The sequence below is a fragment of the Suricata suricatta genome, chromosome 6 (assembly GCF_006229205.1).
Source record: "Suricata suricatta isolate VVHF042 chromosome 6, meerkat_22Aug2017_6uvM2_HiC, whole genome shotgun sequence".
Lineage (NCBI taxonomy): Eukaryota > Metazoa > Chordata > Mammalia > Carnivora > Herpestidae > Suricata > Suricata suricatta.
The window spans coordinates 18660612-18672649 of NC_043705.1; the positions used below are offsets into that span (position 1 = coordinate 18660612).

At 41.1% G+C, this 12038-nt stretch overlaps 1 pseudogene; it reads left to right on the plus strand.

Moving 5' to 3' along the window:
- The first annotated feature begins 3445 nt into the window (after positions 1-3445).
- LOC115294117 lies at positions 3446-3813 on the plus strand (annotated as a pseudogene).
- The last annotated feature ends 8225 nt before the right edge of the window (positions 3814-12038 follow it).

Consider the following 12038-nt stretch of genomic DNA (forward strand, 5'->3'; position numbering starts at 1 on the left):
CCATCTTTAAGAACAAGACCTAATATTTCCCAAACAAATATCCGGATCTGAGATTCTAGTTAATCAAACACAAAACACATGCACTGATAAAAACCCAGTAATGTATAATACAGAGAACAGACATTCGTACTTATAACCAATAGACACTGTAAGTCACATTCAAAGCATGGAATCTCATTCTGGGATGCCACAAAAATTTCATAGTGTCAAGGGGAATTCTGCTTCTACTTAAGATGTGGAACAAGTGTTGGCCAACTTTTTCTATAAAAGGCTGGATAGTAAATAATTTTTGCTTTTCAGGCCATATGGTCTCTGTCACAATGACTTGATTTTTAGTCACAGAAAATATGTAAACAAAATGATCATGGCTGGGTTTCAATAAAACTGTATTTATGGAAACAGGCAATGGGTGGAATTTAGCCCACAAATCAAAGTTAGCCAACACCTCATATACAAAGTCACAAATGAATGTTATTCTTACCCCAACGACGAGAGCAAGTTGAGTAATATGCAAAGAATACTCTTTTGAGGAATGCCTGGGCATCTAACTCTTGATTTTGGCTCAGGTCATGATCTCACAGTTCATGAGTTTGAGCCTTGCCTCGGGCTTCACGCCACAACACAGAACCTGCCTGGGATTCACTTTCTTGCTCTCTCTGCCCCTCCCCCACTCCTGCTCTCTCTGTCTCTCAAAAAATATTAAAAATTATATATCAGAGAGACAGCGAGACAAAAATCACTGGGTAAACTAACCAACTAAAAGCCAGAGTGACAAGAAGAGCCAAGAATCATTGGTCATTTCACCTCTGATAGAGCAGCCAGAAGAGGGAAAAACTACCATAGATGCAAATAAGAAAAAAAGCTATAAATTTTTTAAAAATCCTGAAAGCCAAATAGGGTTGGTATACCAGGTTAGGGTCCCTGGGAGCCCCGACACACAAAGTCTATACTACTCATCAACTTTCTTACAGGCCAAAACCAATTGTTCATGAGAAAAGAATGGAGCTGAAGCCAAAGAACGGAGAGAGATCTTGCTCTGTAACACAGACATACACGGCCAGCCTAAGTCTGAGGGCGGAAACCGGGCACAAGAGAAACCTTCCAGCACTTGGGACCCTGCATAAGCACAAGCCGGCAGCAGTGGGAGACTTCCTGCTTCTGATGGTTTTTTTTTTCTGTTTCTGATTCTTTTAAATGCAGCAAAACATGAGGACTTCTCAATTTCATTCCAGTCCCATCTGTAAAAATTTATATGTAAACTTATCCTACCAAAAGCACATCTCCATCACAAAATGCATCCAAAGATATTGAATTCAGATATTGAAAACCGCTGTAACAAAATTGCCAAATGAAAATCTGAAACCTGAAACCTGGGCGCCTGGGTGGCTCAGCTGGTTCAGCGGCTGACTTCGGCTCAGGTCACGATCTTGTGGGTTCGTGGTTTGTGAGTTTGAGCCCCGCATCAGGCTCTGTGCTGACAGCTCAGAGCCTGGAGCCTGCTTCGGATTCTGGGTCTCCCTCTCTCTCGGCTCCTCCCCCACTCATGCTCTGTTTCTCTCTGTCTCAATAATAAATAAAACATTTTTAAAAAATTTTTTAAGAAAATCGAAACCACGGTATTTGATTAGGTAGTTTGGTTATGCTCTTGCTTGGATGACTTTTCCAACTTCGTGTTTGTTAGGGTTGTTTTCAGTTATGAAAATTTACCAAAAAGCTGAAGTTTTGATGTTAGGCTTGTTGAATTCTTTGTTTAAAGATTTTTAACTGATTTTGAATAACACGCGAAAGCCTTAGAGTACTGATTTATAAAAATGTTTAATGTTATTGGGAAACACTTAGGTTGACTTAAAAGTCAATGTTTGAAGGTTTGAACACCTCCAGTCTGATTGATGATAGGCACAATAGAAAGAGAAACAGCTTCCTGACAGACTGGTGCCTTATTTTGCTTTGTGTGCATCAGCTTTGCTACAAACCTGTGTTATATTCTTACTTTTTGGATGATAAGTGTGGCTCTTCTCAAGTTCATTATTTTAATGTTGAACTTTGTTACTGAATCTTATAGTGTCATGGGCAGCAAGGTCATTTGTATCACTTTCAACACAATGAAGTCACAGTAACTTTAATTTTATAAATGAGAGGAAAAAATGACTCACTATTGGAATTATTAATTTCTGTGTACAGTATCAGAGGACACTCACAAAATATGGGTGTATATAACTGCCCAGCTTTCTGCTGACGGAGCCAACGTTGTGATAGTTATTGCTTCACTCTTGTACATGCAGAGGAAAACTTGAAATTGAAAATGAGCACAATTAATTTCGAAGAACACTCGTGTGATCTAAAGAAGAGTCATACATCACAGAGGAAATGTACCTTCTAGAGCTGCACATGTTTAATAACTGCCTTTGGGCAGACTTTTTTTAAATGTTGATTTCTTTTTGAGAGACAGAGCGACAGAGTGTGAGCAGGGGAGGGACAGAGAGGGAGGGAGACACAGAATCTGAAGAAGGCTCCAGGCTCTGAGCTGTCAGCACAGAGCCCAACGTGGCTCTCGAACTCACAAACTGTGAGATCATGACCTGAGACTAAGTCAGCCACTTAACCACCTGAGCCAGCCAGGCGCCCCCATGGGCAGAGACTTTAAAAATGATGAACTTTTGAAGCAGTCACTGATTGTCCTTCAGTAAATTAGTGTCTTCTGGTTTTGTTGTGGGGTTTTTTTTTTCAGTTGTATTTATTTAAGTAATCTCTTACACCCAATGTGGGGCTTGAACTCACAATCCCAAGATCAAGAGTTGCATGTTCTTCCAACTGAGCTATTCAGGTGCCCATGTTGTGTGTGTGTATATGGTTTTTTTAATAGACTTCACTTTTTAGCCATTTCAGGTTTCCAGCAAAATTGAGCAGAAGGTTCAGAGAGGTCTACTTAACACCTTTCAGCTTATTTTAAGGCAACTAACAGTAAATAATATTTCATTTATTATGAAATGCTAAATTAGATGGGGCAACAGGATGTTAGAAATTAACTAGGTCTACCTCAGGCAAACAGGTACATACTCTCCCAAAATTAATGAGATTGAAGTCACTTAGGGCAGACATTGAGTGCTGACTACACAAAAGCCACTCCCAGAACCCTTCTCTCTTTACTCTTTCAACCTCACTCCTGGAACATTAGAGCACCTTTTCATGCTCCTTGTACCTGTGGGCGGCGTCATGACCCAGTTCTAGCCAATGATTTGTAAGAGGATGCTACTGGGTGGGACTTTGGAGAAAGCTTCTTAGAACAGGCAGACTGGCATCCCCTTCAGCTCTTGGCCACTCAGCTTTACCCTTCCTATTTTCTTACATTCAAACATGATGGCTTGATGTCCAATAGACATCTTCCAACAGTTAAGAATGAGGAAAGATGGCAATAAAGATGCCTAAATGTTTGATTTAGGCATCCATGCACGTCCATATTCAGGGTGAGCTGGTGGAGTCCAACTGCAGGGCCTCCCTGCTGAGCCTGTCACTCATGTCATCTGCCACTGACCCCTGGCACTTAGATCACCTGGATTCAGCCAGTGCTGATTTTCCATATAATCCAGGACAAGGCCAAGCTATATCACTGGAGGTGTCATCGCTGTGGTGATTTTCACCATTCTCTGCACCTTGGTCTTCCTCATTCGGTACATGTTCCACCACAAGGGCACCCACCACACCAATGAAGCAAAGGGAGCAGAGTCAGCAGAGAGCGTGGATACTGCCATCATGGATAACGACCCCAATTTCACAGAGACCATTGATGAAAGCAAAAAGGAATGGCTCATCTGAGGGGTGGCTATTTGGCTGTGGGAGAGGTAGGGACTAGCTATTAGGGAGGAGGGAATGGGACAAAAGTGCACCCTACTTTATATTCTTGAGCACATCCTTAAAATATCAGCACAAGTCAGGGAAGGCAAGCAACAGAAAATTCTGGAGACTGATCGCCACAAAAAGTACTTTTTAATATTTCTTTATAGCTGAGTTTCCCCTTCTATATCAAATCAAAATAATACAAAAAATGCTTTTGGAGTTTAAGAAATGGTTGAAATTTGTAGGTAATATTGTCTTATTTTGTGTATGTTTAGAGGTGTTCTAAAAACCCATGGTAACAAAGCTAAGTTTTCTACATTTTTAAGTGCCCTTAGAATGTGGGTATTTTTTTTTTCTTGAGAAAAGCTGATGCACATGGCCTCCAGCATTCTCTTCCTTTTGCATATAGTCGATTTTTAATGGGCTATTGTAGTAACTAGTTCATGTTCATATAGTCTTTCTTTTGGTGTCCTGTAAATCAGAAAAGGAAAGGAAGGGGCCAAGAAGATCTATGGTTTGCCAGTTTTCAAAGAGACCTCCATCTATGCTGATTCTCTGAGCATTCCCATCTGAAGCCTCGAAGGAAGTGAGCATATGGTATCTCTTGTGTAGCAACACAACCAACACAGCAGAGAGAAGCACTAAGAAGCAGGGGAAGTAATTTCATATACTGGGATTGTTGGTTTTATTTTTCATCAAACTCTACAAGCTAATACTGTTCCATGGGCGTAGTCTTAGACCTCTTCACGATCTGTGACTGTCAGCCACAATGCAGTGGTGACCAGCTGTTTCAAAAGATTTTTTCCTCTGTTTTACCTACATCGTGTTAGGTTACATTGTTGGTGGGGGGCACTTCAGGGCGATTTAGAGCCAGATGCTATGATTTGTTTCCTCTGTTCCTTTTAGAGTTGTAGCAAGAGTGTGGACACTTTTTAGTGAATGCACAAAGTAGATTGCTCTTCTTATTTTGTTTTAAATCTCTAGTTTTTAAGCCCTTGTGAAAAATTATATATATGTGTGTATATATATTTATATATAATTTAATAAACAAATCTGTTTAAATAAATAAATCATAAATCGCATAAACCCTAATAGGGTTTACTTCTTCATTGAAATGCATCCAAATTCTTCCAACAAAAATACCTAACACTCATTATATCTACAGAAGTGCTTCTCTCTCTATACCAGTCTCTGTTAACTCTAGCTAAGTTGCCCTAACATAGAATGGTGATGACTTATGACTGGTATATGTCAGATCTAAAGTGTCATTTGAATTCAATAATTTTTTAAAAAAACCATTACCAGGGTGCCGAGGTGGCTTAGTCCACTGAGTGTCCGACTCTTGATAGTGGGTCTGGTCATGATCTCGTGGGTTGGTTGGGTTGAGCCCTGCTCCATGCTGACAGCCCGAAAGGCTGCTTGGGATTCTCACTCCTTCTGGCCCCTCACCTCCCCCGCCCTGCTCTCTCTCACATGTGTACATTCTCTCTCAATCTCTCTTTCTCTCTCTCTCTCCCTCCCTCCCTCCCTCTCCTCCTCTCTCTCTCTCAAAATAAATAAACATTTTTTAAAAGATTCTCTCTCTCCCTCTGCCCCTCTCCCCATTCATGTGCTCTCTATCTATATAATTTTTTTTAATTTTAAAAACACTACCAAGCAATCTTAATTTCATTTCCAATTATTGAGTATTTTTTTAATGCTGCCTGATATTTTATCTTTATGCATATAAGTCATCACAGCTGTATTGGAAACTGCTTGAAGGCAAATACAGGATCAGATCCATTAGCTGACCTTATGAGATCTATCAATAATTAAATGGAAGCACTTTGCACATCCTTTTAATTTTTCTAATATCAGGAACTGTTCAAAATGTTTTCTTAAAGATTTATGTTTTAAGTGTTTTTAAAAGTTCTAAAAACTTTCTCTGATTCACTTATCCCAAAAATTAGCCTGAAAAGTAAATTTCCTTCTTTCTTAGATTAGTTTTAGGTAAACTGAATTTTATATCCCTTAAATTATTTTAAGTTGATTGGCAAGAAGCCAGCTTTCAAAACTGCCTCAATTAGCCACCTGACTTAGTTATAAAAAAAAAAAAGCAAAGAATTCACTTGAATCTCTAAAAAAAAAAAACCTATTTTTTACTTTCCGTAGAGCAGATCTGCTTTTAAATGAGAAGATGATTGTAAATCACTGTGAATTGCTCATAGGCTGTGTTATATTGTTCCCCAAGATGAACTTTAAAAGGCATCTTGTGATTTATGTATTTGTGATCCAAATAGAGACAGCCTTTTACTGTGGGAACAATTTGAATCCCATTTTATGTGCTTAGTCAAATGCTAGGTGTATGACTGAAGCAGAGGAATGAAAACACTCATCACAGGCCTCGGTGCTGGAATTTACCAGGTTCTGTAAGATCTAAGCACGGACCACTTGAATGGTCACACGCTGCTCTGCTAGGATCCACTTGATAATTTCTCCGAGTGGATCAGTCTTTTCCCCCAACTACACTGGGTTGCCGGCAGGCAGGAGATGTGTCTTTGAAGATCATTTTCTATCTTCCCTGCATGACGTGCTCCTGGGCACATAGCTGAAATGGAATGAATACCACTGAAATGATTGCCTGACACCTCATAAATTGATAGCTTTTGGGGGAGAGGAAGCCCTTCCAATGATTACTAAGGGGAGAAGAATAGAGTGTCCTTGGTTCCCAGTATCTGTAAGCACATATTTAATAAGACAGCTTCTCAAGGGCATGTCTTTCCACTTTGAAAATCACTTGGAAAATATTTAGCACCTGTTCTTGGAATCAGTCTTGACTTGAAAGAAAATACCTATAAATTGTTTCAGAATTATTTCTTCTGTATTCTTCCTTTTCCTTATTGAATTCTTTTACTGCTAAAAAAAAAAAACCTTCAATACAATAATCATGTACTAAAATAAGCAACCTTCCCCTTGACTTTAATGCCTCCCAGTGTGCCCTTCTAACTTCATCGGCTACTACAATTATTTGTTCCAGCCATATAACCGGAAACACAGTCCCTCCAGGTCATCCATGTTTTCCGGCTTCTGCTTGTCTGGCTGTTCTCTCTACCTGAACGCGTTCCTACAACCTTCACCTGTCCTGATTCTACTCCCTGTGAAGACATCTTCCAAATGTTACATCCTCCATGGTCTTCGGAAAGGGATAGGAGCTCTTTCCTCCTTAAACCTCCTTGGTCTTTTGTAAGGCTTCCCAGGGCTCTTGTTTGATTTTGCCATAGAAAATGATGAGATGTCCTTTACTCAGTTTCATCAGCCTATCATATGGAACCAGAAACCCCCATCTGTTCCAGGGTGATGGGCCTGGAATGGTGAGTTCTCTCCATGGTGGCACTGAACCCTCATCAACCTGTATTACTATCCTCCTTTTACAGATGACTTAAAGCTACGCACAGAGTGGGGACTCAGATTTGGGCTGACACACGGGGTGGCTGACAGCCCTGATTTGTCTGGCGTGAGGAATTTCCCAAGAGGCTGGACTTTCAGCACTAAAATTCAGACAGTCCTAAGCAAAATGGGATGGACATTTGCTCTACTCACAGAAGCTGTGTTCTCCCATGAACACCATCAGGGTAGGCCTTACAACCCAAGGCCCAGAGGTGGGAGAAAGTGGCTATTGTGGTCCAACAGGCAGGAGCATCCCCTCCCCCTCCCCCACCCCAGCCTGCCCCAGTCATGGACAGAGCCTGGTCACAGTGAGCTGCTGTCAGGAAGGGAAGCCCAGATGGGGGTGTGGCTGGAGGAAGTCTCCCGGACATCTAAGCTCCCCAACTCCTCCCCCAAGCTTAAGTTGGTTTCTCTCAGAGGCCTAACTGCCAAGCTTCAAGGACTCTGATGGGTTACTGGGTTCTAGCTAGATACCTGCACTCTCACCCACTAAAGAGAGAAACACAACAAAATGCAGGTCCTTGCAGAGTTGCAAGAAGATACTGGAGAAATACGTTTTACACAAACACTTGTTATACCCAGTCACTCAGTCACTTCAGACACATCCAGGGAAAGCCTAACTCATCTGGAAACTCCGACTGCTCCAGAAGTACTGACAGACCTAATACTGACAAGTCTGTATACTAGACAGGTGCAACCAGCACCCATTTGGCCTAAATGGCTCATCCAATGCTACCTGTCCCGAGGCATCCCAGATAGCCAGGTTGTGCAGAAGCAGGCCAGACTTACATTTCCTGAAGCTTCAAGTCTAGGGAAGTTCCCCATGGTTTATTTGGGTCTGATTATGATGTTGTCCCTCAGGCTCAAATGTCCCCAATCCTGCCTGCTCATTAGAATCATTTGTGAAGGCACATCTGGGTGCCTCAGTTGGTTAAAGCATCCAAATTCGGCTCAGGTGATGATCTCACAGCTAGTGAGTTCGAATCCCACATTGGGCTCTGTGCTGGCAGCCTAGAGCCTGCTTCCTTTTCTCTCTCTCCCTCTCTTTCTCACTCTCTCTGCCCCTCCCCCACTGACATTCTGTCTTTCTCTCAAAAAAAATTTTTTTTAATTTTTTCAAGGAGTCACTGATGAAAATTTTAAGCCTGACCTTTTCCCAGGCCAATTAAATCAGAAGGTCCAGAGCACTGCACAGGTGAATGTAACATGCAGACAGGGTTCAAAGTCATTGCTCTAGTTCAGTGACTCTTAGTGTTCCCTCCCCAGGCTGCCATCACCAGCAGTTTGTTTCTATGCTAACAGGCAAAATTATGCATAATATAAAACAAATTCTGTGTTTCCCTTGGTTCTCATTACAATAACAGAAGTGTCTCCATCCACGGGAAAATGACCCAAGGGGCAGAGTTTGGGCAAGAAAGATTTAATAAACTATCAGAAGATGTTTAACATAGAGGGGTACCTGGATGGCTCAGTCAGTTAAGTGTGTGACTTTAGCTTAGGTCATGATCTTGAGGTTCACGAGATTGAGCCCCAAGTCGGGCTGTGCGCTGACAACTCAGAGCCTGGAGCCTACTTCGGATTCTGTGTCTCCCTCAATCTCTGCCCCTCCCCTGCTCATGCTGTCTCTCGCTCTCCCAAAAATAAACAAAAATATTTTTAAAAAAACATAGAAACATGGCTCTGTGATACTTAAGCCACAGATTTCCTCTACCTATCTCCATTTTCCTTCATTGAATTCACCTCCATCTCTCTTGGTACGCAAGCATTTTCCCTAAGATTGAAAGTGTACTGAATGAGCCCTCCCATGTCTCAGAGTTAGCCTCCCACCATGATCTGGAGAGCTGCCTCTCAGGGGTTTCAACACCCTATCCTTAGATGCTTTTATCTCACAATCTAAGTCTTGCTAGAGCTACCCAGTCTTCAGTTAGGTAACAGCCTCCTATTTATACTTGTTAATTTGGACTCACAACATTGGCAAAAAAATGTCAGGATGTTGTTTTGTTAATTTCAAATAATTTATAGAAAAAAATTTATTGGAACAGATACTTTGAAAATGTTGTGGTCTGGATTTTCTAACATTTACTTTTTAAAATTATCTTAATCACAGTAATTATTTTTCTAATGTTACATTATAAGTGGCAGTTTAAAATGTTGGACAGGAAGATGTAATTTAATGAAGGGCATCTTTCTCCACATTGACATGGATGTTAAATCTTTTTTTTTTTTAAGATTCTAATGTGGTCTAATTACTTTAATTTAAAATTCTGGGTATGCATGTTTTATTCATGACTTTCTAGATGATTGAGAAAGTTTTTGCAGCTCCTTTGAAACTCTAACTTTGGAAATATAACAAATAATGAAGCCATCATATTTTCAAAATGCTCAGATAGAGGAGACTTTTGAAAGACAGAGTAATTGTGAATCAAAGCCTAATCAGCTGCTGTGAAATGAGTTTTTAATTATGCCTTTGCCCCTGATATGCTGGAGTTCAGCAAGGTTAGGGGAATGACCTCACACATATCTCCTCTGAAAGGGCAGAATGTTTTTTCCTTTGCAGCACATTACGTTGAATATTCAGAAACTAAGTTGTTCTGCTTCCCTTGAAAATACTTCTCGGAAAAAATTTTTCACACTAACCCTTGGTTACTCTCACGCACACAAAAGGAAAAGTGTCACTCATTTTTCTCTCACTAAAATGCATTATCTTTGCATGGACGTAATGGCTTCTGAGTCACAATACTCACCTACTCCCACTAAAAAATTCACATTTTCCAAAGTCGTTTGTCAGTTTATTAAAGAGGATATGAGAAAGGGAGCTCAAAGCATAAATCCTTAGATTTCACAGTTCTGGATCAAACTAACTGGTTTTATTTCAGGGTCGGAAGAATACAGATTTTCCAACCCAGAGAAGTGTGGGTTTGCACAAGGAAGCTCTCTGGACAATCAGTCCCCGAGGTCTCTTGAAGTCAAGTTCAACTCAAATTCCCATTGTTAGCAACTGGCAATCTGCTTGAGTTGAGAGTGGAAGAGACGTGATGCACACAACTTCTCAAACCTCCAGCCTCCAGCGTAGATACTTACACCTAGATTCTAATTTCTGGTAACTAACTAAAACTGAGAGGCCAGGGCTAAACATTTACAGTGCCCTAAGAATCCTAAGAATGTGAGTACACCACCACATGTCCAAAGCAAAAGACTTGATATCAGTTCCATTGCCAGTTTTTCCTTGGATGGCGGGGAGGGTACCTTTCACCAAATGAAAATCTAAGTTCTACAAAGAAATGAGCACTCACCTCTCATCCTCTTCTAAAGCTCTCTCCAGGTGACTGTGAACCATGCAATTTTTAGGAAGGGCATTTAACTCATTTATTTGAAAGTCAAAATCTCTCCAGTTCCTTAAATATATATATTCAATCAAATCAAAGAAACAGGTGTAGATGTTTCATGAAGCATGACTCAGAGCTCCTACTGACAGTTTTCCTTTTTGAGGAATGCAAACAACCTTAGGCTCATTTAATGAGAATAAGTAGGATCCTGAAATACGTGTTACTTATAGAAGAGTCCTCACTAACATGCTGCACCAGATGTGTGATTTGCATGAGCCCTGACTGCATTCGCTAGCCATCCACGGATCTGTGCTGAATCAGTGTCACTACAACAACACTCAGGTTATCTTTTCCACTCACTTTAGAACGGCCTCAAATTCCGATTGAGAAATACAGCACACCCCGCCCACGTGTCTCTCTGCCACATGCTTTCTTTGTGTTACTTCTTGGCTGAAAAAGGAGATCAGTCAAATCATACACAACATTTCTAATGCGAAACAAACCTATTTAATTTATTTCTTGTAAATGCTACCGCGAAATGATCTGACATCTCCGCCATTGTAGACGGTGCTATAACAGCCAGCAGATTTACTAGAAATAATAATAGTTAGCATTTACTGAGCAATTACTAAGTGCCAGATCCTACACTAAGCGTTGCTCAAGCCTTTAACCTATCAGTGAACTTTCCAGCAGCTACTACTGTTAATAACCTCATGTTTACAGATGAGCAAACTTAGGCTTAAAGGGTTAAGTTGCCCAATATCACAGGCTTCTCGTTGGTGGAGTCCAGACTTGAACTCTGAGGCCCATGCTCTTGCACATACATTTCCGAGAAGCTGAATAATCAACGTTCTCAAATTATACAGACCAATCAAAGTTAAATCAAAGACATGCTCTGCACAAAACTGAAACCTCAGAAGCAAGTCCACCTCCTGGAGACAAAAATCCTTCAGAGGTGACCTCAGTCTGCAAACCAAACTGACCTCTCCATGACACCACACCTAGAATAGAACCCGACTCCCCACCCCCCACACAACAGGGTCTTGGTTATCCTAGGCACCATCTGCTCCAGCCCTGAACTTCCAAGCACAAGAAAAGAAAACTAACAACAACAACAACAACAAACCCAAAATGATGTTTTTGCCATGCACTGAAGCTCGGTTTCTGTTTAATTTTTCTTTTTTTTTATTGAGACAGAGAGAGAGAGACAGCACAAGCAGGGGAGGGTCAGAGAGAGGGAGACACAGAATCCGAAGACAGGCTCCAGGCTCTGAGCTAGCTGTCAGCACAGAGCCTGATGCAGGGCTCGAACCCACGAACCATGAGATCATGACCTGAGCCGAAGTCGGATGCTTAACAAACTGAGCCAGCTAGGCGTCCCTTGATTTCCCTTGAGAATTTCTCCTGTAGACACTGAAAACATAGTTAGGAATTGGTGAGAATGTTGTAAGC